A 17,278-nucleotide genomic window follows, 5' to 3' on the forward strand; every position below is an offset into this window, starting at 1 on the left:
GGTCCACAGTCCCAATTCAATAAGTGTCAAAAGCATCTCTACCTATTTGAATAATAGTAGTATGTATATGTAAGGGAACTATTTATTCAGTATGTGGACAATATCTGATTTGCACTGGATTCTTTTAGATTGTCATAATCCCACTTCATTCATTCATTTATTTCTTCACCACATTCATTTTCCATTTAATGTATATTAATGGGCACACACTATGTGTTGCACAATGTATGAGGCAGTGTATATACATAGGAGACCAGACAAACTAGTTTCTGACTTCTTAGAGTTCGGAATATGAAATGTGTAATGAAGAAACTTCACAAGGCATCAGAAGGGCACTAGTTCTGGCATTTGTCCTAGATTGGGGATAAAAAAAATGCTTTCTGAGTCTGACTCACCTGAGACTTGAAGGATGTGTAGGTTTCAGGGATACTGTAGCAAAATGGGTACAGTACTAAGGGGGCCATTGGCTGTAGACCCAGCTCCCGTCTAACGCCATTTCTTGTGGAGTAACAGAAGCTTATATTATGATCTCATTATTCTCCATTAAATTAATGAAGTGGAATAGTTGAGACTGCATTAAAATGTTTAGCAAGAACCTAGTGAAGGTGTGGGTTTATCCATATAAAAGACTTACTCTGCAGAAATTCTTAAATGGGATGCTCAATATGGATGGGCTTAGAGGGACACAAGGCCATCACATGTACATCCTCCGAAAGAGAAAGGTCTTCTTGCTGAGTCCCTCCCACAGGTGAAGTCTAGCCTTTCCCCCAAACACCTGGTAGAGCTCTCGTGTAGTCACTTATTTATTCAATAAATATTTAATAAGTGCCTATTGTGTGCTAAGCACTCTTCTAGGTACTGGGGACATTAAAAAAAATTCTTGCCTCAAAATTTTATGTTCTAATGGGTAGGAAGAAAAAGATAAATAAAATATGTATGAGGTGATGATAAGGGTTATGAAGACAAAGCACTTTCAGCAAAAGAGAAGGACTGAAAGGGTCATGGGGGGTGCTATTGGGTATAAAGAATGCATGCTGGTGTCTCTGGCCATCTGACTTTTTAACTGAGATCTAGAGAGAGTGAGTAAAAAAGTCTCATTGCTACATGAGGGAAATCCACATTCCCCACACTCTATTAAGTCAGAGAGAATAATATGACCCTTTTTGTTTATATTCTGAAGTTCACCCTCTCAGGTCACATTTGCTGCCCATGATTTACTCCTTCCTAGGATGGATGACAGTGTCAATATTTACTACATTCAAGAAAACTCCTAAAGGCACGAACTAGTCTTTGAAGGTCTTTTGACCCCGGCTAGCTTCTAACAGGTTTCTCAGCTTGGTGCACAAGTTTCAAATGTTTACTGACACCTATAATAAATTATTATAACCTTTTCTACCTTAAGGACACATTTTTGATCTAACCGTATGGTTTTATTTTATTTTTCTTAAACCTTTGAGTGCTGAGTTTTTTTTCCATGTTCGCTGACCCCCGGGAATGAGGGATTTTTTTTGAAAAAATGAAATTAGTTCTGGTTACAGTTTTATTAACTTAAAATCATGATTGTTTGATAACCAATTTATGAAAACAAGAAGAACATACATTTGGCTTTTTTTAATGCTGCCTTACACATTTTAAAAATAAACCAATCATACTCTGGATGGTCAGGAGGCACGAGGACGTACATGAACCTTTGTAACTCAAAGGGTTAATGTTATGGTCCCCTAAAAAAATATGGAACAAACAGAACATATGTGTTAATCATTATGGCCTGCTCAAAAAATTTCATTTCACTCTGGGTATATAGTAGAATTGTTTTTCTCTTTCAGTTTGAACTTAGTCTTGGCCATGTGATTTCTTTGGGACAATAAAATATGAACTGAAGTGATTGATGTGTGTCACTTTCATAAAGTAGCTTTAAGAGCCATTGTATAATTCATCCTGTTTTTCCCCCCTACCTCTGAGATCATAGAAGCCATGTGCTGGGAAAGTTTTCTGTTAGCTGAGTTCCTGAGTGATAACACTGAATAGTTTATATGTGATCGAGTGGGCAAGAAATAAACCTTGTTGTCTTGAAGCTGCTAAGATTTCACTCTATATGCTGAACAGGAATCTGACTTGTATGAGTTGCCTTAATTTCTGGCTTCTAACTAAGTTTGGGCAGTGGGAGGCCCCATCAGACTGTCAAAGGCAAAAGGAGAATGAAGCAGCTGAACTTGGTCTCTGGCTCTACCCCTGCCAATTTGCTGTGGATTGGTTATAACCTCTACTGAAAGCCATAGTCCAGACAGCTGTTTTCTCAGAGTGCTGGTACCTGCTGCCTCTTGTCATTCCTCTGGCTGAAGTGTGGTAGCAGCAGCACCTGCTGTTTCTGGCCTGGGACATTGCACCTTTCCTTGTTGGTTTCCCTAAGCCTTGCCCACACTTTTGTGAATGGTCACTTTAGTGAACTCCTCTTAACTACTCTAATCCAGAGTACCATCCAGGGGTCTGACTAGTGAAGGCACCTGTTTTCTTTCCTTTTTTTAATTTTAATTTATTGTGTTTACATAGATTCTAGTGTCCCCCTGAATGCAACTGCCCCTCCCCCGTGTTCCCCACAACATCCCTTTTGCCCCCCTCCCCGTAATGCCCTCCCCTTTCCCCTCCAGGATTAGCTTTTCTGCTCTCTATAACGTTGTGTTATGTGTATATAATTTCACCAATCTCTTTCCCTTTTCTGATTCCTTCCTATCATCCCCTTTCCCTCTGTCCGCTTTCCCTCTGGTCCCTTAGATCTCGCCTCTGTCTCTATTTCGTTCCTCAGTTCATATTGTTCATTGGATTCCTCAAATGAGTGAGGTCATATGATATTTTTCTTTCGCTGCCAGGCTTATTTCACTTAACATAATAGTTTCCAGTCACCCATGTTGTCACAAAAGATAAGATTTCCTTCTTTTTCATGGCCCTGTAGTATTCCATTGTGTATATGTACCACATTTATTTTTTTTAAATTAATTTTAATGGGCTGACACTGATAAATCAGGGTACATATGTTCAGAGAAAACATCTCTAGGTTATTTTGACATTTGATTATGCTGCATTCCCATCACCCAAGCTGGGGTAGCAAAACTTATATCACACAAAATGTACCACGTCCACTCATTTTAATCCACTCGTCCACTGATGGACACCTGGGCTATTTCCATATCGTGGCTATTGTGAACAATGCTGCAATAAACATGGGGTTGCATTTCTCCTTTTGAAACAGTGCTATGGTGTTCTTAGGGTATATTCCTAAAAGTGGTATAGCTGGATCAAAAGGCAGTTCGATTTTTAATTTCTTGAGGAATCTCCATACTGTTTTCCACAGTGGCTGCACCAGTCTGCATTCCCACCAGTAGTGCAGGAGGGTTCCCTTTTCTTCACATCCTCGCCAGCACTTATTCTGTGTTGTTTTGTTGATGAGCGCCATTCTGACTGGTGTGAGGTGGTATCTCATTGTGGTTTTAACTTGCATTTCTCTAATGATTAGTGATGTTGAGCATTTTTTCATATGCCTATTGGCCATCTGTATGTCCTCTGGAGAAGTGTCTATTCATTTCTTTTGTTCATTTTTTGATTGAACTCTTTATCTTCCTGGTGTTGAGATTTACAAGTTCTTTATAAATTTTGGTTATCAACCCTTTATCAGACGTATTGTTGAATATCTTCTCCCATTGTGTGATTTGTCTTTTTATTTTGTTCATACTGTCTTTAGCTGTGCAAAAACTTTTTAGTTTGGTATAGTCCCATTTGTTTATCCTGTCCTTTATTTTTTGTCCGTGGAAATAAATCAGCAAAAATATTGCTGGAAGACATATCAGAGAGCTTATTGCCTATGTTTTCTTCTAGAATGCTTATCGTTTCACTATTTACATTTAAGTCTTTTATCTATTTATGCTCTTACCTGCTTTGTCAAATATCTATTGTCCATAAAGATGTGGGTTTATTTCTGGGTTCTCTGTTCTGTTCCATTGACCTATATGCTGTTCTTATGCCAGTACCAAGCTGTTTTGAGTACAATGGCCTTGTAGTATAACTTGATATCAGGAAGTGTGATACCTCCCACTTTATTCTTCCTTTTCAAGATTGCTGAGGCTATTCATGTTCTTTTTTGGTTCCATATGAATTTTTAGAATATTTGTTCTATATCTTTCAAGTATGTCATTGCTATTTTAATAGGAATTGCATTGAATTTATAAATTGCTTTGGGTAATATAGACATTTTAATGATGGTTATTATTCCTAACCATGAACACGATATATGCTTCCACTTGTTTGTATCTTCCTGGATTTCTTTTATCAATGTTTTATAATTTTCCGAGTACTAGTCTTTAACCTCCTTGGTTAAATTTACTCCTAGGTACTTTATTTTGTTTTGTTGTTGCAATATTGAAGGGGGTTGTTTTCTTAATTTCTTTTTCAGACAGATCATTGTTGGTGTATAAAAATGCCTCTGATTTCTGAATATTAATTTTATATTCTGCAACCTTGCTGAATTCATTTATCAGATTCAGTAGTTTTTTTACTGAAACTTTAGGGTTTTCTATGTACAGTATCATATCATCTACAAATAATGATAGTTTTACTTCTTCTTTTCCAACTTGGATGCCTTTTATTTCTTCTTCTTCTCTGATTGCTGTAGCTAGGACTTCAAGAACTGTGTTGAATAATAGTGGTGAAAGAGGGCACTCCTGCCTTGTTCCTGATCTTAAGAGGATTGCTTTTAACTTTTGCCCATTGAGTATGATGTTGTCTGTGGGTCTGTCATAGATGACCTTTATTATATTGAGGTATGTTCCCTGTATTCCCACTTTGCTGAGAGTTTTGATTATAAATAAGTGCTGGATTTTATCAAATACTTTTTCTGCATCTATTGATACTATCATGTGGTTTTTCTCCTTCCTTTTGTTTATGTGATGAATCACATTGATTAATTTGCGAATATTGTACCAGCCTTTCCTCCCTAGAATAAATCCCAGTTGATCATGATGTATGATTTTTTTCATGTATTGCTGGATCCAGTTTGCTAATATTTTGTTGACAATTTTAGCATCTAAATTCATAAGGATATTGGCCTATAGTTTTCTTTCTTTGTATTGTCTTTGCCTGCTTTTGAAATTAGAATTATGCTTGCCTAATAAAAGGATCTTGCAAGTGTTCCTTCCTCTTGAATTTTCTGAAATAGTTTGAGAAGGATAGGAGTTAGTTCTTCTTTGAATATTTGGTAGAATTCTGCTATGAAGCCATCTGGCCCAGGGCTTTTGTTTGTTGGGAGCTTTTTGATAACTGTTTCAATTTCATTTGTTGTAATTGGTCTATTTAGGTTTTTTTATTCTTCCAGATTGATTTTTGAAAGGTTATATATTTTAAGGAATTTGTCCATTTTACCTAGGTTGTCTAATTTTTTGGCATACAGTTCTTTATAGTAGTTTTTGTTATAATCCTTTGTATTTATCCTGTGTCAGTTGTTACTTCTCCACTCTCATTTCTAATTTTATTTATAAGGCACAGTTTTCTTACTCTCTTATACTCTTTCTTTGTCTCTACTGATTCCAGTGCATCCATCATGGCAGTCCTTGCCTTCATGCTTGGAAAGTTCATAATTCTAATTGTCAAAGTCATCATTTGTTCTGTGGATTATCATTGTGTTCATGCATAGAACTCCCTGTGTTCTTTCTGGATATCATAAAATATTTGAGGTGGGAATGCCAATTATGCCTTTAGTGCGATCCTTGCTATTTTAAATATATTTGTTTTTAGTTTTAAATGCCTAAGTGAAAAGGACTCATTGATGAAAAAATTCAAGTTTTTCTACATATGGTAAAATTAGTCATTGCCAGCATTTAAGGGTGATGCACATTATATGTTGGATATTATTGTAGGTATTGTATATGTGTTAACTAAAACAACCCTCAAGTGCTATGTGAAAACATGAAGAATTTTGTTGTACATCCTTTAATTTTTTTTATGCAACATTGCAGTTATTTTTTACTAAAAATGAGATCCCATTATGGGTATCATTTGTAATCTACTTTTTAACTATATATATATGTGTGTGTGAACATTTTTCCAGGCTAATATAATCCATATCATTACTTTTAATGGAAGTAAAATGTTGCATTCTATATTGTATTTATACGTTCTGCCATGGTGAGATGTATTAAGTTGTTTTCAGTGTTTTTGCTATTATGAACAAAATGGTGATAACCATTTTTGATATATTTTTTACATAAATCTTTGTCACATTTATTATTATTATTTTTTATGTAATAAAAGCTTGTATTAATGAAATGCTCGTTCCATGACAGAGAAGTTCCTAGAAAAACATCATCCACTTTCTTTTTAAAAATTTTTTTTAATTTGTGTTGACATAGATTTTAGGGTCACCCTGTATGCATCCCCCTCCCTCATATTCCCCTGAACATCTCTCTTGCCCCTCTCCCTACAACACCCTTCACCCTTCCCTTCAGGTTTATCCCATCCTATCATCCCCTTTCCCTCTGTCCTCTTTCCCTCTGTTCCCTTTGATCTCTCCTCTGTCTCAATTCCATTCCTCAGTTCTCCTTATTCCTTGGATTCCTCAAATGAGTGAGGTCTTATATTTTTCTTTCTCTGCCTGGCTTATTTCACTCAACATTATAGTTTCCAGGTCCCTCCATAGTGTTGCAAAAGGTAATATTTCCTTCTTTTTCATAGCCCATAGTATTCCATTGTATATATGTACCATAGCTTTTTAATCCACTCATTCACTAACGGACACTTGGGCTGTTTCCAGATCTTCGCTATTGAGTACAATGCTGCCATAAACATGAGGGTGCATTTTGTTTTTTCAGTCATTGATATGGTGTCCTTGGGATATATTCCTATAAGTGGGATGGCTGGGTCAAAGGATAGTTCCATTTCTAATTTTTTGAGGAATCTCCATACTGTTTTTCTACAGTGGCTGTGCCACTCTGCATTTCTGTCAGCAGTGCAGTAGGGTGCCCTGTCTCCACATTCTCGCCAGCACTTATCGTCTGTTGTTTTGTTTAGCGCCATTCTGACTGGTGTGAGGTGGTATCTCATTGTGGTTTTAATTTGCATTTCTCTAATGCTTAGTGATGTTGAACATTTTTTCATCTGTCTATTGGCCATCTGTATGTCCTCTTTGAAGAAGTGGCTATTCATTTCTTTTGCCCATTTTTGGATTGGATTGTTTATCTTCCTGGTGTTGAGTGTTACAAGTTCTTTATAAATTTTAGTTATTAACCCCTTATCAGATGTATTGTCGAATATTTTCTTTCATTATGTGGTTTGTCTTTTTATTCTGTTCATATTGTCTTTAGCTGTGCAAAAGCTTTTTAGTTTGATATAGTCCCATTTGTTTATCCTGTCTTTTATTTCATTTGACTGTGGAGATAAATCGGCAAATATATTGCTGCAATAGATGTCGGTGAGCTTACTGCCTATGTTTTCTTCTAGGATGCTTATGGTGTCACAATTTATATTTAAATCCTTTATTTATTTTGAGTTTATTTTTGTGCATGGTGTAAGAGGTGGTCTACTTGCATTTTTTGCAAGTAGCTGTCCAGTTTTTCCAACACCATTTGTTAAAGAGACTGTCTTTACTCCACTGTATGCTCTTACCTCCTTTTTCAAATATCAATTGTCCATAAAGATGTGGGGTTTTTTTTTGGGTTCTCTGTTCTGTTCCATTGATCTATATGCCTGTTCTTATGCCGGTACCAGGCTGTTTTGAGTACAATGGCCTTGTAGTATAACTTGATATCAGGAAGTGTGATACCTTCCACTTTATTATTCTTTTTCAAGATTGCTGAGGGTATTTGTGTTCTTTTTTGGTTCCATATAAATTTTTGGAATATGTGTTCTATATCTTTGAAGTATGTCATTGGTATTTTAATTGGTATTGCATTGAATTTATAAATTGCTTTGGGTAATATAGGCATTTTAATGATGTTTCTTCTTCCTAACTGTGAGCACAGTATATATTTCCACTTGTTTGTGTCTTCCTTGATTTCTTTTATCAATGTTTTATAATTTTCCAAGTACAAGTCTTTAACCTCCTTGGTTAAATTTACTCCTAGGTGTTTTATTTTTTTGTTGCAATATTGAAGGCGATTGTTTTCTTAATTTCTCTTTCTGAGAGTTCATTGTTCATGTATAAAAATGTCTCTGACTTCTGTGTATTAATTTTATATACTGCCACCTTGCTGAATTCATTTAGTAAGTCCAGTTGTTTTTTGACTGAGACTTTAGGGTTTTCTATGTTCAGTATCATATCATCTGCAAATAATGATAGTTTTACTTCTTCTTTTCTAATTTGGATGACTTTTATTTCTTCTTCTTGTCTGATTGCTGTAGCTAGGACTTCCAGTACTATGTTGAATAAGAGTGGTGAAAGGGGGCACACCTGCCTTGTTCCTGATTTTAGAGGAATTGATTTTAATTTTTGTCCATTAATTATAATGTTAGCTTTGGGTTTGTCATAGATAGCCATTATCATGTTGAGGTATGTTCTCTGTATTCCCACTTTGCTAAGAGTTTTGATCATAAATGGGTGCTGGATTTTATCAAATGCTTTTTCTGCATCTATTGAAATTATCTTGTGGTTCTTCACCTTACTTTTGTTTATGTGGTGAATCACATTAAGTGATTTATGAATGTTGTACCATCCTTGCCTCCCCAGAATAAATCTCACTTGATCATGATGTATCTCACTTGATCATGATGTATAACTTGTTTCATGTATTGCTGGATCCAGTTTGCTAATATTTTGTTGAGGATTTTAGCACCTAAATTCATCAGGGGTATTGGCCTATAATTTGTGTGTGTGTGTGTATGTTGTCTTTGCCTGGTTTTGGAATCAGAATTGTACTCACCTCATAAAAGGAACTTAGAAGTGTTCCTTTCTCTTGAATTTTTTGAAATAGCTTGAGAAGGATAGGAGTTAGTTTTTCTTTGAATATTTGGTAGAATTCACCAGTGAAGCCATCAGGCCCAGGGGTATTGTTTTTTGGGAGCTTTTTGATAACTGTTTCAATATCTTTTGTTGTAATCGGTCTGTTTAGGTTTTCTTATTCTTCCAGATTGACTTTTGAAAGGTTATATATTTCAAGGAATTTGTCCATTTCACCTAGGTTGTTTAATTTTTTGGCATACACTTTTTCATAGTATTTTCTTACAATATTTTGTATTTCTGTTGTGTTGGTTGTTATTTCTCTACTCTCATTTCTAATTTTGTTTATTTGTGTCCTCTCTCTCTTTTTCTTGGTGAGTCTAGTTAAAGGTTCATTGATCTTGTTTACCCTTTCAAAGAACCAGCTCTTGGTTTCATTGATTCTCTGTATTGTTTCTTTATACTGTATGTCATTTATTTCTGCTCTGATCTCTATTATTTCCTTCCTTCTACTACCTCTGGGCCTTACTTGCTGTTTTTTTTTTTTTTTTTTCAGTTCTTTTAGATGAAGGGTAAGGTTGTTTATTTGAGCTTTTTTCAAGCTTTTTTTTTTTTTTTTTTGTATTTTTCTGAAGCTGGAAGCAGGGAGAGACAGTCAGACAGACTCCCGCATGCGCCCAACTGGGATCCACCTGGCATGCCCACCAGGGGACGACACTCTGCCCACCAGGGGGCTATGGTCTGCCCCTCCAGGGGGTCACTCTATTGCGACCAGAGCCACTCTAGCACTTGGGGCAGAGGCCAAGAAGCCATCCCCAGTGCCCGGGCCATCTTTGCTCCAATGGAGCCTCGTTGCGGGAGGGGAAGAGAGACAGAGAGGAAGGAGAGGGGGAGGGGTGGAGAAGCAGATGGGCGCTTCTCCTGTGTGCCCTGGCCAGGAATCGAACCTGGGACTTCTGCACGCCAGGCTGATGCTCTACCACTGAGCCAACCGGCCAGGGCAATTTTCAAGCTTCTTAAGGAATGCCTTTAGTGCTATGAACATTCCTCTCAGGACTGCCTTTTCTGTGTCTCATTGATTTTGAGTTGTAGTATGTTCATTATCATTTGTTTCTAGGAATTTTTTTATTTCTTCTTTGGTTTTATTGTTAACCCATTTGTTATTTAATAACATGCTGTTTAGTTTCCAAGTGTTTGAATATTTTTCAGTTTTTCTTTTGTGATTGATTTCTAGTTTCATGCCATTGTAATCAGAGAAAATGCTTGATATGATTTCAAATTTCTTAAATTTGTTGAGACTGCTTTTGTGTCCTAACATGTGGTCTATCCTAGAGACTGTACCATGAACACTTGAAAAGAATGTATATTCTGCTGCCTTAGGGTGAAAGGTTCTGAAGATATCTATTAAATCGAGGTGATCTAGTGCAGGTGTTGGGAACCTATAACTTGTGAGCCAGATGTGGCTCTTTTGATGGCTGCATCAGGCTCACAGACAAATCTTTAATAAAAAAATAACGTTAAGAATATAAAACATTCTCATGTATTACAATCCATTCATTTCCTACCACTCATGTTCATGGTTGTGGGTGGCTGGAGCCAATCACAGCTGTCCTCTGGGACAACACCAAATTTTTATTGAATAATGTGTAACGTACAAGAGTCATTGTATGGCTCTCATGGAATTAAATTTTAAAATATGTAGCATTCATAGCTCTCACTGCCAATAAGGTTCCTGACCCCTGATCTAGTGTGTCCTTTAAGTCTGCTGTTTCTTTGTTAATTTTTGTTCTTGAGGATCTATCTAGTGATGTTAGTGGGGTATTGAAATCCCCTACTATTATAGTATTGCTGTTGATCTTGCCCTTTATATCCATCAAAGTCTGCTTTATATATTTAGGTGCTCCTATATTAGGTGCGTAGATATTTATGATAGTTTTATCTTCTTGTTGGATTGCTCCCTTTATCATTATGTAGTGGCCTTCTTTATTTCTTACTATAGCCTTGGTTTTAAAGTCCATTTTGTCTGATATAAGTATTGCTACCCCAACTTTTTTTTCATTTCCGTTTGCATAAAATATTTTTTTCATCTTTTTTATCTTCAGTCTATGTGCATCTTTTTTTTTTTAAGGTGTGTCTCTTGTAGACAGCATACGTACGGGTCCTGTTTTCTTATCCAAGCAGCTACCCTATGTCTTTTGATTGGATCATTTAATCCATTTACATTTAAGGTTATTATTGATATGTAGTTATTTATTGCCATTTTATTCTTTAAAGCTGTATTCCTCTTTTGCTATATCTTTTCCCACTTTAATCTGTTTACAACAGGCCTGTTAACATTTCCTGCAGCATTGGTTTGGTTGTAATGAATTCGTTGAGTTGTTTTTTGTCTGGGAAGCTTCTTATTTCTCCTTCAATTTTAAACGATAGCCTTGCTGGATAAAGTAGTCTTGGTTGTAGGCTCTTGTTCTACATTACTTTAAATATTTCTTGCCATCCCTTCTGGCCTCAAGTGTTTCTGTTGAGAAGTCGAATGTCATCCTTATGGGGGCTCCTTTGTAGGTGATAGCCTTTTTTTCTCTTGCAGCTTTTAATGTTTTCTCTTTATCACTTAGCTTTGGTATTTTAATTATGATGTGTCTTGGTGTAGGTTTCTTTGGGTTTCTCTATAATGGAGTTCTCTGCGCTTCTTGAACTTTTGAGACCCTTCCTTACATCAACTTAGGGAAGTTTTCAGCTATGATTTGATTGAATAAAATTTCTATTTCTTGTTCTTTCTCTTCTTCTTCAGGAACCCCTATGATGTGGATGTTATTTCTATTCATGTTGTCACAGAGCTCTCTTAGAGTTTTCTCAGACCTTTTGACTCTGTTGTCTTTTTTCTGCTCTGCTTCCATGCCTTCATTCATCTTGTCCTCCAACTCGCTGATTTGATCCTCAGCTTCATCCATCCTGCTTTTAATTCCTTCCATTGTGGTCTTCATTTCTGATATTGTATTTGTCACCTCTGACTGATTCTTTTTCAATATTTCAATGTTCTTTTTTATACTTGCTATCTTTTTATTTAGGTGTTTGTAATGACCATCCATTGTTGTTCTAAGATCCCTAAGTATCCTAACAATCATTTTAAACTCTGCATCCAGTAGTTTGTTTATTTCCATATCACTCAGTTCCTTTTTTAAAGGTTTCTCTTGTGGTTTAATTTGGATTTCTCTTCTCTGTCTTCTCATTATGTCTGTGTGTTTTGGTTATTGTTTGTAGGGCTGGTTGAGTCTAGGCTTGGTGTTGTCTGCCTCCAATTTTCAGTTGTGTTATTTCTAGGTCTTCTTGGGTTGGCATCAGCTGTTGTTTGTAATCTACTGTTGGGTTTGGCTTTTCCTGTAGAGCCGCTTTGAAGTCTTGATTTGTTTGTTTTCTTCTTAGTTATCTCAGTGGTAGTCTTGTTTACTGATCTCAGCAGGGTCTTATTTGAAACTGTTTGAAATTGTATCCAGGAATTGGTGAGACTCTGAAGGCCTGATCTGACAGTTACTCTCTCTGGGGGCAGGGTGCTTTCTCCACTTTAGTAGTGGGAGGTGTATCTCAGATCTCCATGGAGAGCTGAGTTATTGCCCCTCCTCCCCACTTCTTGTTTTCAGCTGTGTCTTGTTGGGCTAATTGGAGCTGGAGAGATATCTTGACATGGGTGACCCAGAACCTCTTTAGTGTTGTGTTATGTGGAAGGATCAACCCCTCCCCCAGCTATGGCTACCTCCAGCACTGGATGAGTCAGCTTCTCAGATCCTCTCATGCATTCCTCTGCCCCTTACCATCTTTCTCTCTCTCCCCCCCCCTTTTTTTTGGAAGACTAGCCAGCCCTTTCAACATACCTTGTTCCCAGGTCCCCAGGCAAGTGTCTTTGAGCAATATTTTCTATTCTTTTCCTTCATTCCTGTAAGCAGGGGAGACACACCGCTCCTTGATGCTCCCTACCAGGGTTAGTGTGGCTTCTTCTTTACTCCTTGGTTTTTGAAATCTGTTCTTGTAGTCCAGAGTTGGTTTTTCATGCTGATTGTTCCTAATTTAATTTGTAATCCAGTTTGGTGGTCTGAGCTGGGATTCTGTGCATCTGCCTACTCCACTGCCATCTTCAGGTCCTGAAAATGTACTCCCTCTTTCTTTTAAAAGAGCTTTATTTTAGTATTATTTCATATAGTATCATTCACTCTTTTTCTACATTCACTTTAATGAGATTTCTCAAATCACCACAATCAAGATATAGAATAATTCCTTATTATTATTTCTTTAGGATAAATTCCAATGTTTGGTATTACTGGGTAAAGGACATGAACATTCTAAGACTATTCTAAATATAGATAAAGAACCCTACTGAGAGGCATATCAATTTCTTCTTATATCAATAGTGTAATAGTATTTCTATATAGCCTACCCAAAGAGATTATCATTGTTAATGTTGCTCTTTCTTAATACAATAGTTTGAAAAGTATCTCATGGCATTTCTTAATTGCTAGCAAGACAGAACATTTAAAAATGTTAATTGTTAGTTATACGTTATTTCTTATTCTGTAAAATGTCTCAATGCCCTTTCCCAACTTTTCTACTAAAATGTGTGACTTATTAAATTTTAATGTATTTATGTTTAATCAAAGTTTCACATACACTTAGTTTTCAGAGTCACTAGACAAATTATTTGTTAAAGAGGACACTAGTCCTATCCCTCCTGCCCTACATTGCCTGTCCCCAAAGCAACCACTTTTGATACTCTGAGCTGATTCTTCTGCTGTTTATCTCTATATCTTTAAATCTTGCCAGGCAGTTGATTTTTCCACTATGCCATATGAAGATGCATCTCTTTTCCCCATTATTTCCCCAGCACACACATGCTCATCTCTCTATTCTCACATTATATTTACTGAACCACTTTGGTTAAATCAGTATGTATTTTTTTGTGTTATTATGAATATACATTATTTTTGGACAAGCCATATTAAACTATGATTAATTTATTTTTTGCAAAAATTTTTGTTTCCTGGTTAAAAGTAGGTTTTTTAAAACCTGCCTTTTTCATATTTGCTTATTTTTCTATGTGTTTATCAATAACTGAACTTCAAATTATTTTCTAAGTTTTTAATCTTAATTATATTAGGGCATTCTATCAAATTCATTTTTCTTTCTTTCCCAAGAGTTGTAATCTACTTCAGGATGGCCTGGTGGCCTTCAGTACAAGGAGCGTAGATGTCCCAGGATCTCCCTTTATTCTTATCCATATAATATTTTTTGATGTCACATTTCCTGTTTACCTCAAATTTTCCTCTTTTTTGTTTACTCTGTTTTTGTGTATGATAGAGTGCATCCTTTGTACCTTCCAGGAGACATGGGGTTAAAATTGTAGATTTTACAAGGTTGATAATATCTTTATTTTACACTAGACTGGAGTTTTGCCTGGATAGAGAATACTAACTTGGAAATAACTTTTCTTCCAGAATTTTGAATCTTTGCTTCCAGTTTTTAATCTGAAGCTATTCCTGCTTTTTACCAGTAGACTGTGATCTTCTTTTTCTCTCTAGATACTTGGGGATGCTCTGTTTCCAGTGTTTTGAAGTTTTGTAATGGTGTGCCTTGGTGGAAATCTTATTTTTATGTAGTTCTAAGAACTTGATGGGCCTTTATAATTTGGACAGGTATTCTTTAATTCTGAGCACTCTTTAAACAATTTTCTTAATACCTTTTTCCCTCCTCTGTTCTTTCTTATTGGTTCTATTAGTTGATTGTTGGACTCTCTGTACATTATTATTTTCTGGTTTGTTTTTTTCTGTTTCCCATTTCCATCTCTTTCTTTTTCTTTGCTAAAATATCTCCTCTGGTTAATTTAGATAAATTTATTCAAATTAATTTTTTAAAATAGTTTTTTATTCTTTTTTAAATTTTTTATTAATTTTTCATTTATTGTGTTTACATGGATTCAAGTGTCCCATTGAATATAACTCCCTCACCACTCACCCCTGTGTCCCTTTTTATATCCCCTTTATCTCCCTCCACCAACTCCCTCCCCTCTTCCCTCTAGGATTTGCTATTCTGTTATGTATATCTCTGAGTTATGTATATATAGTTTTACCACTATCTTTGCCTTCTCTGTATCCCATCCCCTCATCGCCCTTCCCTCTGACTTCTGTCCCTCTGGTCCCTGTGACTCTGCCTCTGCCTCTATTCTGTTCCTCAGTTCACTTTGTTCATTAGATTGCATATATATATATATATATATATATATATATATATATATATATGAGATCATATGATATTTTTCTTTCTCTGCCTGGCTTATTTCTTTTAGCATAATAATTTTCAGGTCCATCCATGCTGTCACAAAAGGTAAGATTTCCTTCTTTTTCACATCTGTGTAGTATTCCATTGTGTATATGTACCACTGCTTTTAATTCACTTGTTCACTGATGGACACTTGGGCTGTTTCCAGATCTTTGCTATTGTGAACAATGCTGCAACAAACAAGGGGGTGCATTTCTTCTTTTGAATCAGTGATTTGGTATTCTTAGGATATATTCCTAAAAGCTGGATAGCTGGTCAAAAGGCAGTTCCATTTTTAATTTTTGAGGAAACCCCATACAATTCTCTACAGTGGCTCCACAAGTCTGCATTCCCACCAGCAGTGCAGAAGGGTTTCACCCTTGCCAGAACTTATTATGTATTATTTTGTTAATGAGCGCTATTCTGAAAGGTGTGGGGTTGTATCTCATTGTGGATTTAATTTACATTTCTCTGATGATTAGTGACGTTGAACATTTTTCATATGCCTATTGGCCAATTGTATGTCCTATTTGGAGAAGTGTCTATTCATTCCTTTTGCCCATTTGTTAATTGGATTTTTTTACCATCCTGGTGTTGAGTTTTAGAAGTTATTTATAAATTTTGGTTATTAACCCCTTATCAGACATATTGACGAATATGTTCTCCCATTGTGTGAGTTGTCTTTTTATTTTGTTCATGGTGTCTTTTGCTGTGCAAAAGCTTTTTAGTTTGATATAGTCTCATCTGTTCATTCTGTGCTTTATTTAACTTGCCCATGGAGATAAATCAGCAAAAATATTGCTGCAAGAGATGTTGGAGAGTTTACTGCCTATGTTTTTTTTCAAGATGTTTATGGTTTCATAAGTTACATTTAAGTCTTTAATTCATTTTGAGTTTATTTTTGTGAATGGTGTAAGTTGGTGATCTAGTTCCATTTTTTTGCATGTACCTGTCCAATTTTCCCAACACCATTTGTTGAAGAGACTGTCTTTACTACATTGTATGCTCTTAGGCGTGGATTTATTTCTGAGTTCTCTGTTCAGTTCCATTGATCTGTATACCTGTTCTAATGCCAGTACCAAGCTGTTTTGAGTACAATGGCCTTGTAGTATAACTTGATATCAGGAAGTGTGATACCTCCCACTTTATTCTTCCTTATCAAGACTGCTGAGGCTATTTGTGTTCTTTGTTTGGTTCCATATAAATTTTTGGAATATTTATTCTATATCTTTGAAGTATGCCATTGGTATTTTAATAGGAATTGCATTGAATTTATAGATTGCTTTGGGTAATATAGACATTTTAATAATGTTTATTCTCTCTACCCATGAACATGGTATATGGTTCTACCATTTTGTAAAAAAACAGTGGTTAGACATCATGAAGTAGGTGGCAATGCCTTAACCATATGTATGTTGTTAGGCCCGAGAGTCTCTTTTTATCCTTGTCAAGGGGAGTGCTAACCTTCTCTCCTTTCATACAACACAAAAATTATGTTCTTTTTAATTTAAACATTTTTTTTTTTTTTTTTTGCCTACTGAATTTTTCTGTTTATGGCATTTTACTCTTATTTCTGATCTTGGTTTCTGATTACCTGGGTGTAATGCCTTTACTTGTTATTGCCAATGAATACTTGAGTTTTCTTGGGCAGTTTGGTGCCATCCGAAACTAAGTAGTTCTGTCTACTTCTAGTCTAGTTCTGTCTTCTAGTCTAGTTGCTTCCAGTAAATTTACATGTGAAAAAATACAACAAATTTGTTTAAACTTTGTGTGTGTGTGTGTGTATGTGTGTGTGACAGAAACAGAGAGAGAGGGAGAGAGAGGGACAGATAAGGACAGAAAGACAGAAAGGAAGAGAGATGAGAAGCATCAATTCTTCATTGCAGCACCTTGGTTGTTTATTGATTGTTTTCTCATATGTGCCTTGACCAGGGGGCAACAACAGAGCCAGTGACCCCTTGCTCAAGCCAGCAAACTTGGGCTTTAAGCCACTGGCCTTGGGCTTCAAGCCATGACCTTTGGGCTCAAGCCAGTGAGCCCATGGGGTCAGGTCTATGATCC

General features: G+C 36.1%; 1 non-coding gene across 1 annotated transcript; it reads right to left on the minus strand.

Moving 5' to 3' along the window:
- Positions 1–16,576: 16,576 nt before the first annotated feature.
- Positions 16,577–16,703, minus strand: LOC136311421 (U6atac minor spliceosomal RNA). The gene has a single exon (XR_010726807.1). It is a non-coding gene; the product is annotated as a U6atac minor spliceosomal RNA (small nuclear RNA).
- Between the last annotated feature and the right edge of the window lie 575 nt (positions 16,704–17,278).

Source organism: Saccopteryx bilineata, chromosome 7, assembly GCF_036850765.1.
Source record: "Saccopteryx bilineata isolate mSacBil1 chromosome 7, mSacBil1_pri_phased_curated, whole genome shotgun sequence".
NCBI lineage: Eukaryota > Metazoa > Chordata > Mammalia > Chiroptera > Emballonuridae > Saccopteryx > Saccopteryx bilineata.